The 18114-nt window shown below is 42.9% G+C and overlaps 1 protein-coding gene and 1 pseudogene across 2 annotated transcripts in view; one reads left to right on the top strand and one right to left on the bottom strand.

The window, feature by feature from the left end:
• DPYD (dihydropyrimidine dehydrogenase) overlaps positions 1 to 18114 on the top strand; it is a 533115-nt gene that overhangs the window by 489526 nt on the left and 25475 nt on the right. The gene's annotated exons all lie outside the window — the stretch shown is intronic.
• On the bottom strand, positions 4007 to 4126 carry LOC136649791 (5S ribosomal RNA; annotated as a pseudogene).

Raw genomic sequence — 18114 nt, 5'->3', positions numbered from 1 at the left:
TTGGGGTGTATAATAAGTAACATCTCCAAGACTCGGGGCGCAATCCTAACCCCTTATGTCAGTGCTTTCCAGCACTGGCATAGCGGTGCCAATGGGACATGTGCTGCATCCTGCAGTTGGGTGTCACTCATGGAGGCTTCCTCAAAGTAAGAAAATGTTTGTTCCCTTACCTCAGAGCTGCATTGCCCTTATGTCAGTGCTTGAAAGCTTGGAAGCACTGCCATAAGGGGTTAGGATTGCACCCTCAGAAGATTACAGGCATTACATCGGGTGCTATAAGCATTAAGCTTATAGCACAAAGAGAGCAGGCTCCCAGCGGCCTGAATAACTGACTATAATACTTAACACTAAGCAGAAAGTGGAAGTTAACTGCTTCATGTTTAGCATTGTGTGTATTTTCGTCAGTTATTCAGGCCACCGGCAACCTGCTCTCTTTGTGCTATAAGCTTGAATGCTTATAGCGCCCTGTTTAAAGCAAGAAACACTTACTGGTAAGACGTTAATGGGTGTGCGAGGGGTCATACAGGACTCCCCAGATCTGCAGAATATTGAAACTATGGTTACCAGATCCACAGATATGGCGGCCCATTTGTACAACTATTCCACTAAGCACTGTTAAGGCCTCGTTTGGGGTAATCAATTTACCTCTGAAGAATTCCCATTGAATTCAGTGGGGCTTACTTCTATGTAGAGATGCATAGTATTGTGCGGCAATTTGGCCACTGCATTTCAAAAGAGCGTATTAAAAAGTAGGGTTTACGGTTTCTTTCTTCTTTAGGAAGACAAGCTCCCAATTTACAAATCATGTTAACAGAGAAACTTACAGCCCAATCCTATCAAGGAATGGCCTGCCAGGGGTGTGTGTTGTGACAATGAAAGACATTTCCGCTGTTGCAAAATGGCTGCTGAAGGTTCACAACCTGGCGTTGGGTTGTATTTTAACTGCATCTTTTCACAAAGAAAATGCAATTCTGATTCTAGAAAAGGGCGATACTTTTCACATTCTCCCTTACCTTCTGCAATCCACATACTAGAGGGATTTTGAACCATCAGAAACAGAAGTGGCAGGGGGAAATCCACAAAAATTGACCTCCTCAATGCATCTTCCTTTTGTGGAAAAGACTCTGGATACAACCCTCTATCTTTGAGATCAATCCATAGTAATTTAAATTTACAGCTATTTCAGCCATTGGGTTTTAGCTGATGGGCAACCCAATCCTATTGGGCTTCCCCACTGGCAGAAGTAGTGTTTTGCCAGTGCACTCGACCTTACACTGGTTACAAAGCTCATTCTAGCAGTGTGTGGAGGTGTGTGCTGTCAGAAGGCTGGAGCCATCCCATGTGCACCAGTGGATTCCTTGGGACCTGCTGACAGAAATAAGTTGGCAGGGGAGGCAGGACAGGTTGGGGGAGGGTGAATCGGGGTGGGGGAGGGGTTAACAGATGGAAAGGGCAAGAGGAGGGTGGAATGGGGAGGCAATGAAGTTGGGGATGGGCAGACTGAGTCTGGGAAGGTGGCATGTTTGGTGTCAGCCAGGGCCTAGGAGAGGGTGGGTAAAGGAGGTAATTTGTACCCAGGCCCAGGGTCAAAAAGGGGGCCCAGGAGCCAAAGGAGGGGGCTCAGAAATTTTCTGGGATCTGACATTTTCCTATCTACTCAGACGTTGCCTGCACGCGATGCCGGGGACAATACCACAAGCGTACAGCTGCAGCTACTGCAGCTACTGGCAAGCCATATGTGCTGGGCCAAGGAATGCATAAATGACACTCCTCAACACAGTGTCCAATCTGGGAGGAAACTGGCCCTTTGGCTTGTGAATCTGCTTGCCATGAAGGAGTGTATAGGAACTCAAGGACACAGCTGCAGGACTACAGCTGCTGCAGAAGCGAGTTTTGGCCCACACAGGACACTTTCCATTCTAGTGGGAGCCTAAATATGATGATGCTCATTTTCTGCAATGATTTTCTATATTTGAAAGATTTTGGAGAGTCGTAGGAGTGTGTTTGCTTTTCTGTATTACTGTATCTAGCTGCTGATGCCACACGGGTGGCTAGATCTGGGCTCCAAAGACTTTTCCAGCTGCCTCCACCCTCCCCTCATCCTGTTTTGCCCTCCCTGCCCCCCATTCAGCTCACCCATCACCACTCTCCCCCACTCTGTTTCACCCCTCCCTCTTTACAAAGGGGCCCAAAAGAAACTTTGTACCACCAGATAAAATTCCTCTCAGAGGTCCTGGCGTCAGCATTGGCCGCCAAATCTTAATCCCCTTCCCAGGCCCGATCACACAGTGCAATTTCACTGGGAATGGATGTGCAACAGTAGCCATTTCAGCACCACTGCATTGGCGGTAGAACAGAATTGGACTCTTAAGTACCTGTGCAATTCGTGAGATAAATTAATTGTAAGGAACCTAAGCCCCATTAATTTCAGTGGGACTCACAGCACAACCCTATGCATGTCTAATCAGGAGTAAATCCTGCTGTGTTCAGTAGGCCTTAGAATAGCACAGCTACTCGTGACTGATACAACCCATTGATAATATAACAGTTCTGGAACTTAGAAACATGTAGACTGGTCATATCCCTCACCACTGATGTACATTTGCTTCACCGCGTCAAATTACTTCATTGTCTAGAAGTAATTTGACATCTAGATCTGTACTTTACTTGAAACATTTAGTTTACGTTTTGGAAATAGATGAAAATTCATTTCTGGAAAGTAACTTGCCCTGGGAAACCAAGAGAGCTATAGTAAGTGATTGTAAGATAGGTATTTGAAGTTATTTGAAGAATAAAGGAACTTTATTATAATATGTCTTTCTTTATCTATCTGTCCTACATATTATATAGTATCATTTTATCATGTTGAAGGCTAGGCCTTGACATTTCACAATTGCTACTTGGTAATGCAGAGAACATTTAGAAGCCAGGACCATTATTATTTTATTCATGACATGGATTTGTATAATCTTTATAATGATTTATAATGCTGTGGTGATTTATAATCCTGTTAATGATTCGGAGTTGACTCTAGATAGGTTTCTAAAATAATTGAAATTTAATGAAACTTCTGGAGACTCACAGCCCAATCCTATGCATGTCTACTCAGAAGTAAATCTCATTGAATTCATGGGACTTGCTCCCAGGTAAGCATGCATAGGATTGTACCCTTAAGAAGCATAAGGTGAATTGTGAGCACAAGCCATCTAAAAGCCAGCCAGTTATCCCAGATGAATTATTTGTTCAAATCAGCTGTGGTTTCTCACAAGATGGTGTTAGGGTGACAGTCCTCGGGCACTGATCTAAAACACAGACAGTAGTAGGTTTGCAGTATCAGCAGATCTGTTATATTTTATGACTGGGATGCTGCAGAACTCTAGTCTAAGCTTAGGCAGAATCGGAAGCCATTTTGAAACAGAACTAGCACTTATTGCAGTGGTTCCCAAATTCTGTTCCCAAATTCTGCCCCTTCAAATCTCCTCCATCTTGCCCAGCCAACCTCCTCCTTGGCAGCCGTCCTGCAGTGCAGGCACAACCCAACTGGTTGGTTCCCCTCCCCCTGCCTTGTTTGGCTGTGTGCTGGGCCCGCCTCTCCCTGGCACTTCCCTGGCACAGCCTCCATGACGTGCAGCATGGCTCTGCAGGAGGAAGTGGAGTCTCCTGTTAGTCCTGCTGTTAGTGCTGCCGCAAGCCCTCTTGGCAGCCTCTTGTAGCTCCACGGTAGACAAGCTTGGAGATGTTTCAGTTGCAGGAAAGCCTCTGGATGAGTGCAGTGCTAGACAGGCAGCAAGCATACTTTTGCTTTTCTTTTTTTAAAATTCAGGCCTTTATTCATTGGAGTAGTGAAGTAAGCTTGAGAATGTTGGAATGGTATTACTATAGCTAGGCTCTATTGATCACTTTAGCTGCCGTGGCACAATCAGGCTCTGGTTATGCCTTTAAAATGACTAAAGTACACTACATGACAAATGGTTGGCAACCTTCAGTCTCGAAAGACTATGGTATAAGCCTACAGCACCTGCTATTCCCAGGCAGTCTCCCATCCAAATACTAACCAGGCCTGACCCTGCTTAGCTTCTGAGATCAGACGAGATCAGGCATGTGCAGGGTAACAGTTGCTGCATGACAACCGTAACTTTTAAAATGAGCTGGTCAAAAGGAGCAAATAGCAACTTACAATCCAATACCACATTAGAACAGCTCAAAATATTCAATACCATCTGCCTCCTAACATGGGTTGATCACTATAGTCCACTGCAGTGGTTTCTTAGCCTTCTGAGAACAGTTCAAGATGATGATTTTGACCTACAAATCCCTAAATATCTTAGGATCTACTAATAAGAAAGGCAGACTTCTTCTGGCCTATAGTCCACTCTTAGTACTGGTTGTTTGTTGTATAATAATCCTAGTTGTCCCAAGCCGTCAGGATGTGATTTACTACTAAAGAATATCATCATCATCAAAATAAATAAATACGTTTTAATTGGCTGCAGTGCTAATTCATGTTCCTCTGCATTTAAAAGGTTGAAGTCAGCACTGAATGAGCTCAGATCCCTGTTCAACCATAACACTATCCATTTGCTCTTTGAATATAGAGCTATGATTCTCTTGTTCCTTGTAAATTGCTACATGGGGATGCATTTTTCTGAATTGCAATTAGCTCTTCGATATACAGTACCCATAAAACTGGAACAATGCATGTAACCTAGTCTTACAGATCAGTAACACAAACAATTTTTAAATACTGTATTTTGTTTCAGAATGGTGAAAAAAAAATGCCCTCAGATCCTATGTGGTGCAGTACAAAAGCTCAGGATGGGCAGAGTAGTTATAAATAGATACATAAAATACTATTAAAAAGGTAGATCCAGTATCCTTTTTCGGTACTTTCAGAAACCCACAAGTAAGGCATGAAGACAACAACCCTTCCTATTCCCTCCCTTCTTTGGAGGAGCTTTACAGGACAAGGTGTATGTCGAAAACCTTAAAAATTCTGAGAGATCCCTTGCATCCTGGCTATCAGTTTTTTGAACTATTGCCATCAGGAAGAAGATATAGGGTGATAAGAACAAGAAGGAGTAGATTAAAGAACAGTTTTTATCCCAGTGCAGTGTCTAGATTAAATGTGGGGTACAGTAATATGTTGAACAGAGTTTTAGCAATGTGGTGATTGTATATGTAGTCTGCCTGACTTTGTTGTATTGTTGTTTTGTGTGGGTCTTTTCTTGTTTTACCTTGTGAAAGCACCTAATTTCGTAGTACTTGTGTATATGGGTACAATGACAAATAAATTTTCTATTCTATTCTAGCTGGTTGCCCTCTCCCAGCAACTGGTAAATGGAGCCATATTCCTTTTGCCAAAGAGGTTCCATTTAGCTAATAGCTATTGACAGACATTTCTTTCATGAGTTTGTCTAATCCGCATTGAAAGTCATGAAAACCATTGGCCATCACCATCTAATTTGCTAGTGAAAATCATATGTGAAGAAGATAAAATTAAAAAGAAATTAAGAGGAAGAACATATTCAAGGCAATGTGTGCTGTTGCAAAATAGACAAACCAAATAATTCTTCCTTTAAAATAATTTTGGAATAATTTCTTTTTACCTTCAGAGTTGTTTCAAGATTTTTTCTAATTGCTGAAATTAAAGCATGTATTTCTCCACAAAACACAGATAATCATTGTGATGGATAAAATTGCAATCTAGCCTGTGTGTGTGTTTTTTATTTTATTAAAAAGATTAGGTAAAGACAATGTCAGAATCCTTTGTATTAGCTATAAGAGCTGTTGTTTAGACTAGGGCTCCTTTGTCTGCCATGAATATTTTACATTTAAATTAGAAATCTGTAAAGTTGAGGTGGAAGGATTACTGTGTGAGAGAGATGAATAAGGAAAGCATTATAGCCTTTGCAGTAAGGAGGATAAGTACCACAGTTCATCTGACATAAGAGATGGATTACAGTGAGTCTGAAGTGGAAGAAGGTTTATTTAGGAATTATTAGCAATGGTTTGCATTTATGTAATCTATTAGTATAACACAGAGAGAGTTATGTGATCCTGGAGAAGGGGGGTTTAGCTCTAGATTTGTCAGAGAGATTTGCTATTTACAGTGCTGCTCAGAACTGAATATATGCAAAGCAGACACATGAAAAAAATAAAAGAATCTTACATGGGAGAGAAACCAAAATAATACAGATTTCTTCCCTTGGCATTTCCACAGGTCCACATATAAGCACTTTGCATGCACCCAATTGTATGCACATACCTCAATTGCATACAGTGGTAAATCACCAGCAACTACTAAAAGTTTATCTTTTTCCCTTCATAGTTAATTTAAGCCATTTCTGCCCAACGTTACATATATGCAACAGGGACCAAATGTGTACACCTGTGGGCCAGACAGACACGGGTTAAATATGTTTAAAGAATGTGTCTCAGACCACTGAAGGATAGTGTTCTCTCACATGCTGCCTCTTTAACTAGACTGTGACAACACTGGGAATTTGCACACAATTGTACAAATAAGCTAAGCTCAAGGAAGGACAAGAAACCATTGCGATGAATTTCTGACGTTTTAGCGTACCAAAGAAACCTTGGCATGGCTTCACTAGCAACATCAGACAAAAAGACCTGTGGTAGTCATCAAAAAAGCCAAAGGAACAGTGGAATCTTTTCTATATCTGAAATCAAGAATTAAATAATTTAGAACCTGACATTCTTTAAAATCAAATTTTAAGTATCAAGATTTCATTTTCAAACTTGTTGGCATTTCTCAAAGGAACAGGTGGCCTTCCTTGACTAAAGAAAGCTTGAAGACTTCTGTTAGCAGCTCACTCCAAAACACAACTTCATTGGAATTTAAATAAGAACAAATGCAAATATTATACTTACTATTGATAGATATGAGCAACCAGGGTTGGGAACTCTACTCTGATAACTCCGACTCAAGTTGCAAAAAGTGTGTTTTTCACTGACTTGTAGACTCGTGAGTCACGCGCATGGAAGACTAAGAAAAAACACTCAAGTCAAGGGCCTCTGGACTCAGTACCCATGCATGCTTACTGTGTCTGAATTTTCCTGTGTCTGAGTGGGCTTGCTTACCGATTTTGCAGCTTCAAAAACCTAGTGGGGCCATCATTCAGACTGGGCGAGCAGCAGGGAAGTTCTAGCCATGAGGCAGGGAAGAGTTAATGTTTGCTTTTGCATGGGAGGTGGGTGGGAGGTGGGACGCAGGACCAGGCTCTCTTGTCTTTGATGATCATTGGATGAAGGATGGGCTATCTGGTATTTCCTTTGGCTGAGGCAGGGCAGAAGGTGAAGCCAAGAGGGTTCTTGCCTTACGATTGGCTGCAGAAGCCCAAGGAGGTGGAAGAGGTAGGAAAGCCGGGGCAGGGGCAGTTCACAGCGATCATGCTTTTCACCACATGACTGGTGTGAGGTGCTCTGTTATTACTTGGGTAGAGGAATTCTCATGAAATGACTGGCTGCAGTGGGACTACTTCTGAGTAGAGCTACCAAGGATTGGGTCATCCTGGTAAACCTGGCAGCTGCTGCATGTGACCCTCCGCCACCATGCCACTTCTGTCTCCACTCTCACTTCCCACACCCTCCTGCCCTATTTACAGATGGGTGGGGACATCAGGGGAGTATTCTAAGTGAACTCCGACACACACACACACACACCCCAGCAGCAGCCCCGTTTCCCTCTGCGGAGTTGTAGCAGGCTTTTTAAAGAAGGGGGTGACTTGACTAGAAACCTATCAAGTTGTGAAAGACTGACTCAGCGACTTGGAAAGTGCCCCCGTTATGACTTGTTTTCAGATTGAGATGTGGGGATGGAAACTCTAGACTCGAGTCGAGTCGCACTGCACTGGGTTTTCCCATTCCTGTGAGCAGCAATGGTAATTGAAATGAATCATGTGTTCTTTTATTCTTGGCAATACATAGCTGTGTGATAAAAGATGTTCAAGGGGTTTTTTCCTCCCCTATTTAATCTATCTGTCCATCTGCCAACCTGCCTGCCTGTATATAGTGCCATCAATATGCATGGTGGTTTACAATAGAAGACAAGTTCCTGTCTTGTTAGGGGACTCATAAAGGAAGTTGAGGGAATCACAATTTAAAATAATAGAAAGAAGAAGAGGAGGGAAGTGGTGGCAGGATAAATGAAGCAGCATGGTGGGTGGGGCTCAGAGGACCTCCTGATGTGCCATTTGGTCACATCTTTTCTGAGGCGCACAGAGGTCATGGGCAGCCTCCGCGTACCTCAGAAGGCCTGCAATCCTGTACACACTAACCTGGGAATGAGTCCTGTAAAACTCAGTGAGGCTTATGAGTTGACATGCCTGAGATTCTGCTATAAAGGGACTAGACTACTTCCAAAGACTTCATGGGAAAGATAGGTTTTGAGAAGGATTTTGAAGGAAGTAAGAGAGGAATCATCTTGTGGGTGATCTGGGAGGGAGTTCCAGGCATGAGAGGCAACACAGGAAAAGGGGTGGACCCATTTAAGGAACCAGGAGACCTTCACATGTCTGAGAATAGAAGAGCCACAGCTTATGGTCCTAACCAGCTCAAGACAGTAAGAGCTCCAAAAATTACCTTGAAGGTGAATCCTATTATAAAGCTTCACAACAATCAAGAGCACGTAATACATAAGTAAGTGAAATACACTTTCAGCATCAGAATTGTACAATATAAATGAGTATTAATCCATTGGAAGAGTTAAATCATAGTACAGCAAATGGTGCAGGTGTTGCTGGGTTTGTTGGGTTGTTTTTTGGGTGGGGGTTTGGAATAGTTATGATTTCATTTCTGGATAAAGATCATTGTTTTCAGGGAGCTCTAAGTTGGCCAGCGATGCTGTTTTGTCTTTTTTCCCCACCCCTCTCTTCAGGAATTGAGATGGTTGCTGAAATAAGTAGGGTTTTGGTAGGCAGTGGGCATGAAAGACGTTTTACAAAACTAAATTATTTGCTCTGTAGCATGGGATCAGAACCAAAAGGAATGATGAACCATTCAATAAATTAACTTGGGCTATATCAGCCTTGGCTTGCCCTTGCCAGAGAAAGCAGCTGATGCAGCTCAAAGGTAGGGCTTTGGGAAGCTAGTACAGGTTTTAGGAATTGCGTGAGTGGCATGCTTTGTTCATCTCTCTGTATTACCTAGAAGAAGAGTTACTGTGAAGGATATTAGGTTGAAGAGCTTCAAGCGTTCCTTGACCAGGTGGCCAGCCAAGACAGAACACACAGCAATAGTCAAGGCCTCTGTATATCTGAAATAAAACTTGAGCTGCAATCCTGTGCATACTTAACTAGGAGCAAGCTCCATTGAACATAGTAGGTCTTACTTCTGAGTAAATGTGTATAGGATTGTGCTTTTCCCAGGTCATCAGTGGTCAGATTTATTGCTAGGGTTTTTTTCCTCCTATTTTAACCTATTTGGTTAAATCTGGCACTCTTTCATTCATTTGGTTCTCCTTCTAAAGAAGGATAAATCTCTTGAGTCACCAATTCTATTATTGTCTTCATTATAAGCACTGGCTTATAACACCTCATCTTTCGCAATTGTGGATATGTAATCATGCCCTAATATGTCTCATATCCTTATGATGGTTCAGCATGGCAAAAGAACGCTGACCTAAGGAGGCTTCTGCATGCCAATGCAACTTTGTATTCCATATATTCAGGAAAACAAAAGTTCACCCAATAAGGTGTTAAGTTTTGTCATAAATAGCAAGTAGGAGCACCATAGAACAGTGATAGAATAGGAAGACTTAGAGCACAATCCTATCTTGCGCTGGAATAGGCAAGCCAGGAGGCTTGTGCTGTATCCAGCGCAGGTTAGGTGCCCAGAGTGGCTCAACCAGAGGTAAGGGCAAACATTCCAGTGCAGAAGGGAAAAGAGACTTGCGCCAGCCTAATGTGCAGTTAGGATTGCGCTGTTACTTAGTTTGCCCTACCTTTGTTTTGATTCCAATCATGCATTTTTAAATAGCCTTCCATTAATTTTCAATGAAGCATGCTTATTTAAAAGTAACACACATGCAGACATGATTATAAGCATGCAAGCTTACAATCAGGCAGGCTACAGTCAGCCTGAATGCTTGCAAAGACTAGATTGAATACTAACAGGAAGCAGGAAGTTAACAGGAAATTCATTTTGTTGAGAATGTGAAAATATTGACATCTTAGCAGGCATCAAAGAGCCAGTTGGACAATTTAAAAAAATGCAGCTATCTCAAAAGGCATGACATGTACCATATGATACGTGTACATATGACTATTGCATATAATAAACAAGCGTATATGTTTATTGTACCTATAAAAATATAAGCATTGTAGCAATCAACGTTTAACTTGTAACATTAACCCATTTTTGCCCGGCTCACAGGTGTACACATTTGGTCCCTGTTGCATATAAGCAACATTGTGCAGAAATGGCTTAAGTCCTAGTTTCCACTGAAAGAGGTATAACCTCGTTCTGATTAACATTAAATTTACTTTCTAAAGTATACTGCTTTTGTATACAATTTACAAAAATGAAAAATGCATAGAATTTTAGGACTGTTTGAATGTTAAAATATACCCAGGAACATCTATGCGTCTGGGTACAACATTCCATTCCGGAACCCCCTGAGGATACTGGAAACCACAGATACGTAAGACGCTCCCCCCCCCCACACGTGCACCCTCCAGAGGCGAGGCTCCTCTCCAGAGGCTGTGCTCCTCTCACCTTTGGAGGCTCTTCTGAGCCCCACAGAGGTTCCAGCAGCAGGGGGGGGGGTCAGCTTATATGTCACGGTGAGATGCCACCACTCTGGGAATGCTACTGGGGGAAACAGTTGCATTCATTAGCAGTTTAGGTATTCATTAATAGATAGCCTGCTATTATCTTTGTTACAACTTAGGCTGCAATCCAATACACACTTTCCTGGGAGTAAGCACCATTGAACACAATGAGACTTACTTTTTAGAAGACATGCATAGGGTTCAGGCCCAATCCTATCCAACCTTCCATTGCAGATGCAACTGTGCCAGTGGGGTGTGTGCTGCATCCCTTAGTGGGGGGCGGGCAGACACGGAGGTCTTCTCAAGTTCCCCTACCTCAGAGCTGCATTGCAGTTGAATCAGCACTGGAAAGTTGGATAGGGTTCGGCCCTTAGGGCCCAATCCTATCCAATTTTCCAGCACCGATGCAACCACAACGAAGCCCCAAGATTAGGGAACAAATATTCCCATACCTTAAGGAGGCCTCTGTGACTGCTACCCCACCACAAGATGCAGTGCATGCCTCATTGGCACAGCCGCACCAGGACTGGAAAATTGGATAGGATTGAGTCCTTAGTCTGTTCAGCCAACACCATTTTGTTTACATAAATGGGTAGGAGTCCCTTCTTGTATATGCCCAATAAACTGGAGACAAGGCTCTTGCTAGTCTTCTAATTTCTTTTTCATGTTCTGGTTAGAGAATGCGTAGAATGCCTTTCCCTCCACTCTGTCATGAATATGGTAATCTATGGAAATCACAGAAAGCAGGTACTCAATTTAAGCACATACTGTACCGAAGGAATCCCTGATGAATTCAAGTCTCTACTGTTTAGAGAAGATGTTATTGTCTATTAAGTGACATACTGCCAGATGTTCATGAAGTAGCATGGTAACGCATTGAAATTTTTATCGGCTTTTCTCCATTCCCAACCCCTCCTCACTTCCCCACCACAGAGGTATCATTCATTTTGGCATACTTGTTAATCACACATTCGATTATACACACAGAAATGTGCTTCAAATATTAACTCCCTCTTTTTATAATGAATATTTCATAAAAGGAAGACCAGCCTGTCTTTCGAACACAGAATGTGGCTATACTGCTGGAACGAGTCACCCCCCAGATCTTTTCATGTTTCAAAGATGACAAAGAAACAAAATCGAGCACTGTGGGAAGCCTAAGCAAGAGAGAAGAGCGTAGCCATTAGCCGAAAGCAAAGGAGGGAATGGCAAGTGATGTCGATCAAGAAAGCAACTGGTTTTCACTGAAAGTGAAGCACTGAGGCAAATTTGGGGGTGATTTTTTTTCAGGTAAAATAGATCATAAATAGATGCTTGGAATTTCTCCAAGGTGGTTCCACAAAACCCTTGTTGTGTGTTAGACAGTGTCAGACGTGTGAGGACCACCACTCCTGTAAAATCTCATTAATCTTACCAAATCCTTACTCCTTTGAAATGTCTACAGGTGTTGCACAGGGTAACCTACAGTGCATCACATATACGTGTCAGTAAGCGCATCTGTTTTTGATAATTGAGCTTAAAGAACACAGACGAACAATGGATCCTATCCCAGATTTTCCATCCCACTCTGCCCCTTCCTCTCTTTGGCTTATGCTAGAAAACATAGCTGGCATGGGTCTGAGGAAAGCTATAGGTCAGGGTTTCTCAACTGTGGGCTGCAACCCACCTGATTGTTAGTGGGTTGTGAAGCAGAAATTGACAAGCTGAAAGCTGAGAAGGAAAATGCATGGAGCCCTATGGAAAATAAAACTGAGCCATATCGTGTGTTTACCCATGAATAGTCGGCTGTGCCTTGGTTCATTGCAAAGAGCAGGCCGAGAGAAATCCGACGCCACCAGAATGGCCCCAATCTAATGAACACAGCCCCCAAGGAAGTCCCTTGCTCCAGTCCAAGCGAACAAATGCATTGAGCCCTATGGAAAGCAAAACTAAGTAACAGGTTCACGTTTACTTGCGAATAAGCAGCCATGCCTTGGTTGGTGTTGAAGGTCAGGCAAAGGGGAATGCAGGGCCACCAAAATGATCCCAATCTGATGAAAGTGGAGCTCAACAAATGCTCCAGAAACCACCACCACCACCACCACCACCATCACCATAAAAAGGATAAAAACAAAGGCTTGAGCTGGTAAGATGAATTTTTTTTTCTTTTTTAGACTTGTAAAGCTAGGTTGGTCCTGACAGTGTGTCGTTTTAAAACATGGGTTCTGGTGCTAATGGGTTTGGGAACCACTGCTTTATTGGAAAGTGTTGTTATCTTTTCCAGACCCCTCCCACCCACCCCCCATGGAGCTTCATTTCTTCTCCTCATTGTTCTGGGGTTTTATTGCTGTTTAGAGGAAAGCTTTGAATCTCAATTTAGCCGAAACAAAAAAGTGTTGGATTTAAAACCGATTTCATCCCACATCACACTGAAATGGTGTTAATATAAGAACTTAAATTGAACTGGGCATTGGGTAGGACTGAAAATCTTACTGATTTGTGGAGGGGGGTTGAAGTTATTGCAGGCAGGCTACAGAAAGAATTCTCTTGGTGACAGGACTCATCCCATCTCATTGCCCCTTATTTAATTATTTGTTTTACTTTTAATTTAATTATTTATATTTATTTTAATTGCTGGATGAAGTCACTTCTGGAAATGACATAACTTCTGGTAGGCCCCAGACAGACTGTCATTCTAAAAAGTGGGTCCCAGAGCTAAAAAGTTTGAGATCCACTACTATAGGTGATTACATCTCACAGGTTGTCTGATCGCCGTCACCACTGCATGCAGCATTGGTTTGGCTGCATGACAGAAGATGGTGGGGGATAGGACTGGGCTGTGAGTGGCTCAATCTCTGCATCAGGAATTAGTTATTGCAATATTTCTGTCCTGAAGTGACAGCAGAGAAGATCCTGATTTCAGTGGTGTTTAGGGATCCTTCAGAGTATATCTTCACAAATGTTTCCTTTACTTTACATTGTCCAACTGGTCTAAATTCAGCCCTGACAATGTTTATAGCTTGCCGTCCTTATAGCCTTTGAAGAGGGGGTATCTTTTGCAACATGGATGATATCTTCCTAAGAGCTCATCCGGAAAAGGAGCTAGGGATGTTCAAACCTGTCTCACACGCCATTATTATTCCCTCATGTTCAAACTTACTGAGAGCTCCTTCTTCCTCCCATGAGAGAATAGAGATGTGATTTGCGACAAAGGGTGCAATCCTCACCCACTTTCCAGCACTGCCATAGCTGTGCCAATGGAACATGGTGCTGCATCCTGCAGTTGGGGGGCAGTCACAGAGACCTCCTCACGGTAAGGCAATGTTTGTTCCCTAACCTCGAAATTGCATTGCCCTTATGTCAGTGCTGGAAAATTGGTTAGGATTGCGGCCAAAATTTTGTAAAAGACTTAGGCACAGCTCAATAGGTGAAGCTTTTTTTGATAAGGGACAAGGAGTTTTTGTCAAGGGACAAGGAGTATCTGTCTGATTTCCAATCTGTTTCATGGATCCCTTCTGACTTTCAGCTGGGGACTGCAGAACAAATATGCCTATAGAGTGACAGTTGGTGTGATGTTTACCTGTGGAGTGAGTTAAGGAGGATGGGTAGGCAGGGCTGGCTGAAAACCTCCAGACACCTGTGGTGGCATGCCAAGTGCTGCCGCCCTTACCCAATGATGTGCCAGCCTCTTCTCCTCCCACTCTCTAGCCCACTACTTTTCCTCTTCGTCTCTGACTCCCTCTTCCACTCTAGGTAGTGGAAAGAGAAGGCGGAGCTACAGAGGCAAAAAGGTAGACAGAAATGGACATCCCTCACCAATCTGCTGCCTGAGGTGACAACTTCAGTCGGCCTCATGGATGGACTGGCCTTGTGTACAGGTATCACTAACAGTGTCTGTTTCCAATCACACTTCATAGGGACACCTCATTTAGTGATAGATAGATAGATACTTTATTTACGGTCATCCGACCAGCTAGTCACAAACAACAAAACAAAATACATTTAGTGATTGAATGTTGGGATATGATTGTAATTTGGAGGAGTTAGTGAACTTAACAGTTTGTCTGCCAGCATGTTTAGCAAGGCCGTAGAGCTACAGACTCAGAGCTGTTGTTTTCTACAAGCCTGGAGCTATGCCTAGCACAATTTCTCACCAAATAGTTAAGATAAGGCAAGGAACAGACAGGAGAGACCCATCTGCATGAAAATGACATTATACAGGTCCAGCCTTGTTATACACGGATTTTTTATGCACAGATTTGACTCAACACGAATGGCCCCTGCAAATGAGAAGGAATGTGCTGATCCCTGGAGAAGGGAAAAAATGCACCCCTTTAAAATCACAGTTTTATCTGTGATTAAAGCAGTTAAAAAACTGCTTTATATTGTTGCAGAGGGACAGTCATACAAGTGTTTACAGGTATAACCTAAGTATCCACAGATTTTCTATCTCAAATCTGATGAGAAGGGCTCTTTAAATTAAAGGAAAACAGTCTTTAATAATGCCAGGGAGGGCATCCAGCTGACAATCCATCAATCATTCTCTCTCCAGGCACAAGGCAAACCCCTCCCTTCCCCCTGAGCACATGAAGGAAGGCTAAATGGCAGCAATTATCACCTCCTTCTCACTCGGGCTCCTGGTGAAGGGAGGGATTGCTGTCTCCTAGTGAAGCCTAAGTTCCTGGAGAGAGACTGATGACCTCTGTGTGCATTTCAAAAGGTCAGCAAGACTGTTTTTAAATCAGGAGGAAAGAGACTTTGTCTTTTAAATTGATTTGCTTTAGTTCGTTTTTTGCCGTCCACATGAGTTCTTGGAACTGAACGCATGCGAATAATGAGACACAACCTGTACTTTTTAATTTTTAGAGGTTAAGCTACTAGAAGCTTCCCTGAGTGTAAGCGTATAATGACCTAACCCTATCCAATCAGCTCTGCTGGCGCAAGCTGATGCAAAACTGCCAAAAAACACTTTGCAAACGTGCAACTGCTTGCAGCATTGGAGGAAAGGCCAGAGCCTTCCCACTGGCATCAGTGTGTGAAGCAAAGCCCTCCAGAGCAGGTGAGTGAGATGCAGTGGACGGATTAGTGTGGGGAGGGGTGTAACGGGAGGGTGGCTACAAAAGCAGGGAGTGGTTAGATTGGGCCCAGGAGAGGGTGAGATTGGTAGTTCTGGCGCATGAACTATCCTATCCCCCTTCCTGGGCCTGATCTGCTGACATGGATCAGTGTGGACTTGCACTAGCTATATTGATATAGCTGGCAGAGGTTCACATTGATCCATGTTGGCAGATCAGGTTTGGGAAGGGGGATAGGACATTGCGCACATCAGCAGCGTTGACCCTGCCCTCCCTGGCTCAATCCCACCCACCCCTTAGCCAGACTTACTAGCTCCAGCGGGCATCTGTGTGGCCACCAGCACCAGCAGAAAGATCTCTGGCCTTTCAGTCGGCATGACTGGCCTTTGCACTGTTGCAAAGCACTTTATGGTGCTTTTGCTTAGCCTGCACATGCCTGATCTCGTCTGACCTTGGAAGCTAAGCAGGGTCAGGCCTGGTTAGTACTTGGATGGGAGATCACTTGGGAATACCGGGAGCTGTAGGCTTATACCATAGTCTTTCGAGACTGAAGGTTGCCAACCATGCAACAGTGCAAAGGCCAGGTGTGCTGGCAGAATATGCATTCACTTGGTTCAGCACTTTGTGAGGATTGGGCCATTAGCAATACACCTGGTGGTCAGAATGGCCACTGTCCATTTTAAGATTACAGTGGTTATGTTCTGCTCAAGTCATTAATTGTTCTGCGCAGTGGGGATAAAATTAAACGGCACAGTACCCCGAAGAATGAAAATATATGGTAAATGAAAATCTTCCTCTTTATAATCCTCTGTTCAAGAAATTTCAGTTTCTCCTTTTACCAAATGTGTATTTGTGATTGTCTCTGTCCTGGTTGTATTCTCTTCCTTTTTTTAATATGTCCAGTGTTCCTTCCATTTAAAAAAAATACTCATTTGAAAATGAAGCTATCAGGCTCCTGTTTCTATTAGGAAACCAGCCTCCTTTCTAGTTCATAATATGCTCAATTGGCTTTAGATTGATCTGTGAATAAATTATAATCAAAACAGGCTTATTCACCTTAAAGCTTTGCTGGCTTAAGGTTTCATTGTTGATTCATTATGTTGTCAGTTCTCTATTGGCAGTCTAATGCTTTTTATATCTAGATAGAAACAGTTCTACTGGTAGATACTGTTATCTTTAAATGAGTAGGATTTAGCTTATCCAGTGAGAACAAATTCATCAATGATGAATCCCTGGAGAAATACTGAAGCCAAAATCACATGGTTGCAGGAGATTTGTACAGTTCATCAGTTACTTGGCTGCTTTTGGAAGTCTAGGGCAAGAGTTTTGCCTTTGCAGAGTGCCAGAGAGTAGGGGGGGACTACTAGAGAGTGCTGGAGGGAGGGTGTTCTGCCTTCTGCCGTATTTCATCATGTGGTAATTCCACCGGTTACAAACTTGCCTGATCAGTTCTTAATTCCTAATTCTGCAAAAATATATGTAAATGCTGGTTCCAAAGCCATTGTGCAAATATCATGTAGAATCCTAAGAGATTGAGTGTGCAATCCTAACCCCTTATGTCAGTGCTTCCCAGCACTGACACAAGGACAATGCAGCTCTGAGGTAAGAGAACAAACATTCCCTTCCTTTGAGGAGGCCTCAGTGAGTGACACCCAACTGCAGGATGCAGCACACGTCCCATTGGCACTGCTATACCAGTGCTGGAAAGCACTGACATAAGGGTTAGGATTCTGCCCAGTGCCTGTAAGTCAGTATGTCCTTGTTTGAACATAACCTCTGCCCTGAATAGGTGGCTGTATGCAGGTTGGTCCCCATCAGTTGCAACTCCTTATTTACAATATGGGGATAATAATGCTCACATGATTTTGCATGTCTGGAACATTCAAAAACCTACGCTATACCTCTTTATTAGGCCAACTATGGATCCAGATCAGGACCATGAGGTTGGAGAGGACTTTAAGCATTTGTCCCTGTCATGGTTCTGATCTGGACTGAATCTTCCTATGGCTGTCACTTGCTCTGGAATAAAAAAAAATGTCAAAGTGTTCTGCTTTCAGAGATTGATGTTTTTAGATATATGGTGAGCCAAACTGAGGGTTTGTAATAGTGTGAAATAGCAGTGGGATGTTTGTTTCATATTTGTTTCAAGTGCCCCACTTTTGGCTCTCTACCTTTAGCATCTGACTCATAGACACTTGCTTTCAGCTTGGATATAATGTGAGAAAAGAGTTACCTAGTTTTTGCTGGTAGTATTTATTTTCAGATAGTCA

The sequence above is a fragment of the Tiliqua scincoides genome, chromosome 4 (assembly GCF_035046505.1).
Source record: "Tiliqua scincoides isolate rTilSci1 chromosome 4, rTilSci1.hap2, whole genome shotgun sequence".
Classification (NCBI taxonomy): Eukaryota; Metazoa; Chordata; class Lepidosauria; order Squamata; family Scincidae; genus Tiliqua; species Tiliqua scincoides.
The sequence above is the reverse complement of the archived record's forward strand: the minus strand, read 5'-3'. Positions and strand labels throughout refer to the sequence as shown.